The following is an 8,648-nucleotide window of genomic DNA, read 5'->3' as shown; positions in this document are numbered from 1 at the left end:
TAATTTGTTTATGCATATTTGGCATTTTGATTGTAATTCTTGTCATTTAGTTAGAAAAAATTGTGAAACTTTTGTTGGTAATTTGATTGTGACACCTCCATATTCACCAATCATGGATGAGATTGAAAGAGCTCTTGATGAAAATGAGATTCGACAAGTGCGTACCATGCGTGATTACTTTCAACCTCATCGAAACTCAACACCCTCTTGTTTTTTTTTACCTTTGAATGCAAATAACTTTCAGTTCAAACCTAGTATGATAACTTTACTTCCTAATTTTCATGGCTTAGAGTCTAAAATTCCTTACTTACATTTTAAAGATTTTGATGAAGTATGTGCCACATTTAATGATCCACCTTGTGCTAATGAAATTGATAAACTCAAATTATGTCATTTTTCTTTGAAAGATAAGGCAAAAATTTGGTTTAACAATTTAAAACCAGGATTAATTGGTACTTGGAAAGAAATGCAAACTAAATTTTTAAAGAAATCTTTTACAACACAAAAGACCAATAGTTTTAAAAGACAGATTCAAAATTTCTTGCAAAATTCAAATGAACCATTTTTTCAATGTTGGGAATGTTTCAAAATTTTGTTAGGTTCTTACCCACATCATAGTTTTGAAAATTGGCAAACTTTAAGTTTCTTTTATGAAGGTTTAACTCCCGAAACTAAACAATTTGTTGAGACAATGTGTAACGAAGAGTTCCTTGATAAAGAACCTAAAGAGGCCTTTGACTACCTAGATCATTTGGTAGAAAATTCACAATCTTGGCACATAGTTAACCCTTCTGAAGGTTCCATTAGATCGAATCTAGCTAATAATAAAGGAAAATATCACCTTAGTCAAGAAGATGATCTAAGTGCTAAGATGGCTAGTTTAACTAGAAAGGTTGAAGCCATGGAACTTAGGAAAGTGCAAAAAATTAAACCAGAAAAAACTGAAGAAATTTGTGGTATTTGTGAAATCATGAGACATTCTACTATGGAATACCCAAACATTTCACTTTTTAAAGAAATGTTGCATGATCAAGCAAATACAGTGGAAAAATTCAAAAAAAACCTTTTCATTCTCCATACTCAAGCACTTACAACCCTCAATGGAGAAACCACCCTAACTTCAGCTGGTAGGATAATAATCGTGCTCGTTTCCCTAGCCTCCAAAACCTCCCAACACTCTAACCCAATCACCTTCGCATGTTAAAAGTTTAGAGGAGACATTGCAAGAATTCATGCAAACACAAACAAATTTCAACAATCAGACTTCACAAGATATCAATGAAATTAAGAGCACACATTCTATGTTGACAGCCTCATTGTGCATTCAAGGAAAAGGTTAGTGTTCTGCACAACCTGAACCTAATCCTTCTACTTAATGTCATGTTTCATGCCCATAGAAATCCAAAAAGTATATGTGATTTTATCACAACTCCTCAAAAGGGGAAGGCCATTGACAAGAGCATTTGATGTGAGTCTCAAGGCCCAAAATTAGGCTCATGAATGTGATGGGGTAAAATTTCCTCAAGGCCAAATAACGAGGTTGAAGGGAAAATCCGAGCAAGATTGAATGGGACAATCTAAGACTTCATTACCAAGGCCCTAGATGTGCACACGATAAAAAAAATCAAGAAACCGAATCTTTGTCCAATTTTGATGTTTCAGACAATTTTAGGAATGAAGAAAATCAAGATTTCAAATCTTGGAAATATTGGTCCAAGAAACTGAATATTCCAACCAAGGCATATTGAATTTCATGTACGAGCTTGAACGAGCCAATTTCGAGAGCAAATAGATCACAAGACCAAGTTCTTGAAAAAATGGCCCATTAAGATGTCTACAAGCCCATCCAGAAGTTTAGAAAGTAATTTAATTGAATACCAGGCCAAATTATCAAAGTGGCCCGAATCGTAAAATATTTAAACATAAGTCCAATTTTATTTTAATAGGTGGATCATGATATAAGAATTCAGCCCAAGGAGCCCATTTAATTCATCTGGTTGAATTCCCATTAAAAGTACACACTTAAAATTTTTTTGATGAGTTGTCATGTTAGTTATTTCATTAGGGTTAGGAAAATTTATTTTTGGGGCCTATAAGTAGCATGGATGTTCACCCTTTTACACACACAATTGATTTTTATGTTTTTGAGTTAATAATAATTCTCTTTGAGTTTTTCTTCAAGAATTGCTCTTGAGTTTCTTTTAGAAGTTGTTTTAACAATATTTTAGGTTGTGAGAATCATCTTCAACCTTTTTTCTTGCCAATATCTTTTTCTTAGAGAGGGAATTGGAGCCATTGAAAGGAGTTATGGATTCTTAATGTTTCTAAGGCTTCTTAGGACGTCATCTTCTATTTTCTATCCTTAATCTATCGGTTCTTGCTTATTTAAGTTAGTTCTTGCTCTTTTGGCTTACTGATTTTATTGATTTTCGTTCTAGGTTAAAGTTGTTTCAAGAAAGATGTTCTCCTATCTTGTCCATCAAGAAAGACATCAAAATTAGGAGTTTTAATCTTTTCTTATTTTTTGAAACATTTTTGCACAAAACAATTTACTTTTGTCTTTAAAATCGCTTCTAACAAATCTATTTGTGTTTTGTTTTTCTAGATCTGGTTGGGGCAATTTCTTAAGGTCCAATGATGGTTTCTTTCTATCCAAGAAACCCTAATTCATACTCTATTGGACTCTTTACCAATCGATTCATCTTTCTTTTGTTTTAATTTTGTTTAGCTCTCCTTTATAACAACTAATTATTTTTGTTGTTTTCCATTTTAGTTTATGTTCGTCTAGAGATTTTGGATAAATATGCAACTTTGACAAACTTTACGATCAGCTTCTGCATTCATCCACATCATTCTTTATCAGCATTCCTTCCAAATCTCAAGAGCCCTCTCTTGCTCTGCAAAGTAGTGTTAAGGATGATGGTAAGCCTAAAAGTTCTGACAACCTAAACTAGGAAAAATATGGGATTTCTGCTCCTTTCCCTCAAAGATTGCAACCAATAAAAAATTTGAATCAAAATGCTAAAATTTTAGAAATTTTAAAACAAGTCAAGATTAATATTCCTTTATTGAATGCGATTAAGCAAGTTCCTTCTTATGCTAAGTTTTTGAAAGATATGTGCACAGTTAAAAGGAAACATATTGTGCAAAAGAAAACCTTTTTAATTGAACATGTGAGTTAAATCATTCAGCATAACACTCCACCTAGATATAAAGATCCTGGTTACCCTACAATGTCATACATTATTGGGAACACTATAATAGAGTGTGCTTTGCTTGACCTTGGTGCTAGATTTAATCTTTTGCCTTTCTCTGTTTATCAACAGTTAGGTTTAGGTGAACTTAAGCCAACATCTATCACACTTCAGTTAGCTGATCAATTTGTCAAAATTCCTCGAGGGATAGTAGAAGATGTGTTGGTTCAAATTGACAAATTTTATTTTCCAGTTGATTTTATTATTTTGGACACACATTTTGTTTCAGATTCTATTGTACAATCCCTGTTATTTTAGGTCATCCATTCCTTGCAACTTCTAATGCTTTGATTAATTGTAAGAACGATTTTCTAAACTTGTCTTTTGGAAACATTCCATTAGAATTAAATGTGTTTAATGTTTGTAAGAAACCTGTTGAAGATTATGATGTACATGTAGTGGACTTCATTGAACAACCTTTCCATGAACAGTTCATCAATTCCAAATTGTTCAATCATTTGGAAAATCATTTAACTGAATTTGATATTGATGACAAAACAAAAAATCCATGCCTTGATTATGTGTTAAATTATTTTAGGGACAAGATAAGAACTTTTATTGGAAACAAAAGTTTGAGGAACTTTTGGCAACTACAGATGTTTTAAAACCATCAGTTGATCAACCACCTAGGCTTGATTGAAAAAACTACCATGCGGTTTGAAATATTCAGTTTTGGGTGAGAATGAAACATTTCCAGTCATAATTTCCCCAAAACTTGATGCACACCAAGAAGGTAAGCTATTGAAAATTTTGAAAATGCATAAAAATACATTAGGATGAACCATAGTTGACATATAAGAAATTAGCCCATTGATTTGCAAACATAACATTTATTTAGAGGAAAATGCTAAACCTTCTAAACAAATGCAATGAAGGCTTAATCCTAATATGACAGAAGTGGTGAGAAATGAAGTCACTAAACTCTTAGATAACAGAATCATTTATCCTATTTTTGATAACTAATAGGTAAGTCATACCCAAGTTGTACCCAAGAAATCTGGGTTACTGTAGTCAAAAATGAAAATAATGAATTGATCCTAACTAGGACTGTTCTGGTTGACGCATGGGCATTGACTAGAGGAAACTTAATTCAGTGACCAGAAAAGATAATTTCCCTTTACCTTTCATGGATCAAATCTTAGAAAGAGTTGTAGGGCATGAATTTTATTGTTTTCTAGATGGATATTCTGGGTATAACCAAATTGCAATTTTATTTGAGGGTCAAGAGAAAACCACTTTCACATGTCTTTTTAGCAGTTTTGCATATTGGATGACGCCTTTTGGATTATGTAATGCACCAGCCACGTTTCAAAGATGCATGCTTAATATTTTTAGTGATATGGTTGAATGCATTTTAGAAGTCTTCATGGATGATTTTTCTATTTTTGGTGATTCATTTGATGACTGCTTACCCAATTTAGAAAAGGTTTTAATCAGAAGTAAAAAAATCTTGTTCTTGATTGGGAATAATGTCATTTCATGCTCTCTAAAAGAATTGTTTTGGGACACATAGTTTCTTCAAAAGGGATTGAGGTAGACAAGTCAAAAATTGAGTTAATTTCTAATTTTCCAACAACAAAAACTATAAAGGACATTAGGTTATTTTTAGGACACGTAGGGTTTTATAGGAGATTCATAAAAACATTTAGTGCTATATTTAGACCTTTGTGTAATCTCTTATTAAAGGATAGTGTGTTTGAATAGGCTAAAGAGTGTGAAATGGCTTTTGGAAAACTTAAAAGTATGTTCATTTCTACTCCGATTATAAAACCCTCTATTTGGTCTTTACCATTTGAAGTAATGTGTGATGCTAGTGATTACACTGTTGGTACTGTGTCAAGATAAAGGAAAGATAAGAAACCAGATGTCATTTATTATGCAAGTAAAACTTTAAATAGTGCTCAATTGAATTATTCTACTACTAAAAAGAATTACTTGCAGTAGTTTTTGCATTGGAAAAATTCAGATCTTACCTTGTTGGATAATATATTGTTGTCTTTTAGTGATCATGCAGGTTTAAAATATCTTCTCTCTAAACAGGATGCCAAACCCAGGTTGATTAGGTGGATTCTTCTTCTTCAAGAATTTGACATCACCATTCGAGATAAGAAAGGAGTAGAAAATGTTGTGGCTGACCATTTGTCAAGACTTGTTTGAGATGAATCTTTTAAAACTTCCCCAATTAATGATAGTTTTCATGATGAACAAATTTTAAATATCTCTGTTATAACATGGTTTACTGACATTGCTAATTTTCTTGTGACAAGAAAAATTCCTTTTCAATGAAGTTTACAAGATAAAAGGAAATTTTTTTCTGAGGTAAAAAATTTTATTAGGATGATCCATATTTGTTCAAATACTACCCTGATCAAAATTTTTGAAGATGCATACCTAACAATAAGGTACATAGTGTCATTAATTTTTGTCATTCTGAGGCATGTGTTGGTCATTTTTCATCCAAGAAAACTATTGTTAAAATTTTACGATGTGGATTTTACTGGCCAACCTTATTCAAGGACACTTATAATTTTTTTCAAATCATGTAAAAAATTCCAAAATATGGATCTATTTCAAAAAAAAAACAAGATGCCTTTGCATCCAATTTTTTTGATTAAAATTTTTTACTATTGGGCTATCGACTTCGTGAGACCTTTTCCATCATTGTTTGGTTTTTTATACATTTTGGTTGCAATAGATTATGTTTCAAAATGGATAAAGGCAATTCATGTCAAAATAATTATCACAAAACAATGATTAAGTTTTTAAAAGAAAATATTTTAAGTCGATTTGGGATTCCTCGATCAATTATAAGTGATGGGGGCACACATTTTTGCAACAATTTTTTTGAATCGTTAATGAATAAATATACCATTACACACAAAGTTGCAATCTATTATCACCCTTAGACAAATGGACAAATAAAACATGCAAATAGGGAGATTAAGAACATTTTGGAAAAAAATGGTTAACCTTACTCGCAATGATTGGTCTCTAAGACTTATTGATGCATTATGGGATTACCGAATTACTTTCAAAACATCATAAGGCATGTCTCCCTATCGGTTAGGTCATGGAAAACCTTATCATTTACCTATGGAATTTGAACATAAGGCATATTGGGCAATTAAAATGCTTAACTCCAATCTTGATGATGCTTCTAAGTTGCGCAGGTTGCAAATTAATGCATTTGAAGAACTTAGAAATGATGCTTCTGAGAATTCAAAAATAAATAAAGAAAGAACCAAATTGATAAAGAATGATGTGGATGAATGTGAAAGTGGATTGTAAAGTTTGTCAAAGTCGCGGATTTATCCTAAATCTGTAGATGAACGTAAACTAAAACGGAAAACAACAGAAATAGATTAGTTGTTACAAAGGAGAGTCAAACGAAATTAAAACAAAAGAAAGATGAACTAGCTGGTAAAGAGTCCAATAGAGAATGAATTAGGGTTTCTTGGATGGAAAGAAACCGTCCTTGGATCTCAAGAAATTACCCCAACTAGATTTGGAAAAACAAAACACAAACAAATTTGTTAGAAGTGATTTTAAAGACAAAAGCAAATTGTTTTGTGTAAGAATGTTTAAAACAATAAGAAAATATTAAAACTCCTAATTTTGATGTGTTTCTTGATGGAACCAGATAGGAGAATGTCTTTCTTGAAGCAACTTTAACCTAGAATGAAAATCAATAAAATCAGCAAGCCAAAAGAGCAAGAACTAACTTAAATAAGTAAGAAATGATAAATTAAGGCTAGAAAATAAAAGATGGCGTCCTAAGAAGCCTTGGAAACATTAAGAATCCTTAACTCTTTTCAATGGCTCTAATTACCCCTCCAGGAAAGAGACCTTGGCAAGAAAAAGCTTGAAGATGGTTCCCACAACCTGAAATATTGTTAAAACAACTTCTAAAAGAAACTCAAGAGCAATTCTTGAAGAAAAGCTCAAAGAGAATTATTATTAACTCAAAAAAACATAAATTAATTGTGTATGTATGAGGGTGAACGTTCATCTAGGGCCTTGGCAATTAAGTCTTGGATAGTCTCATTCAATCTTGCTCGAATTTGCTTGGCCTTCACCTCGTTATTTCGCCTTAAAGAAATTTGACCCCATCACGTTCATGAGCCTGATTTTGGGCCTTGAGAATCGCATCAATCCTTTCTTCCTCAAAAATATTCGTACTCGAATCTGAAACATCAAAGGGAGATAAATAAGCAATATTAAAAGTAGGACTTACATTGTACTCACTGGGAAAATCTATTTGATAGGCGTTGTCATTGATCCGCTTGAGTACTTGGAAAGGCCCATCTCTACTATGGCCTTTGAATTGGACCGAGCTACTCACATCATTCCCCCTTCCTCACAAAGATTCGTCCCCGAATAATTAACAATAAAATGAAAAAATAATTACCCAAGCTTTCTTGGGCACAAAAACTATCTCCAGGATCAAAGACATTCTTTTGATCCTTGAAATCAACTTCGATCATGTATGTCTCCTTTAGAAACAAGGTATCAACACTAAACAAAGAAGCGTTAGGTACATGAGTCTTCAAGTAAAAAATAACATGTAAATTTGTTTTAATATGTATGGTCATCCATAAGAATTTACAATTATGAGTCAAGAATTTCACATAATTATAAAAATAAAAAAGTTTAATGTTATTTTGTAAAAAAATTATTGTTAAAGGTCAAGATAGAAAATTTTGTTGCAAGAGAAAATATGTAAAATGCTTTAAAAACTTATTTAATGCAACATAATTACTATTTTAACCTTTACAAATTTAGATAAACCCATAAAATTAGTTGAACTGTCAGACTAAGGTTTAATAAAATTTGACCAATGAGAAAGCATGTTGTAAGGAAATATTGTACAAACAAAATCAGTAGCATACTTATCAAAAACATTCAAGGTATGCCTTCTTAAATCAATTTCTATTGTTTCCTTACCTTTCTTACCTTGTAGCACTTGTGAAGAATTATTAATGTTCAAATTACCTCTCTCTCACAAGTGAAATCGTCTATCAATGGTAAAGTAATATAATTAAGAGTCCGTCAATGAATCCTTGAAGTCCTGCAATAAAGAAACACCACTAAACAAATTTGAGTTAGGGTAAGTTAGAACATAATCATTCCTCACTTTTGTATGGGTATTTTCTTTCTTTTCATACTCTTTTTCCTCGTGAGAACTCTCCAATTTTACCTCATATGGATTTTCACTCACCAAATTTGGACCATCAAGTAGACTTTTATCACTGAAGGTCTCTTTTCTCTCGGTCTTTTCACATGATTTTTCCTCACTTCCCATATCCCCTTCACAAGTATTATGAATATTCAATTTAGTAAATACATCTTAGCAAAAGAACATGACGATTCTATCTCATTTAACTCCCAGATTCG

General features: G+C 32.0%; 1 pseudogene; it reads left to right on the top strand.

Annotated features, from left to right (window-relative positions):
• Positions 1-691: 691 nt before the first annotated feature.
• Positions 692-6,542, top strand: LOC107900135 (uncharacterized; annotated as a pseudogene).
• The last annotated feature ends 2,106 nt before the right edge of the window (positions 6,543-8,648 follow it).

Source organism: Gossypium hirsutum, chromosome D06 (assembly GCF_007990345.1).
Source record: "Gossypium hirsutum isolate 1008001.06 chromosome D06, Gossypium_hirsutum_v2.1, whole genome shotgun sequence".
Lineage (NCBI taxonomy): Eukaryota > Viridiplantae > Streptophyta > Magnoliopsida > Malvales > Malvaceae > Gossypium > Gossypium hirsutum.
Note: the sequence above shows the minus strand (reverse complement) of the source record. Positions and strands in the feature narration are given on the sequence as shown.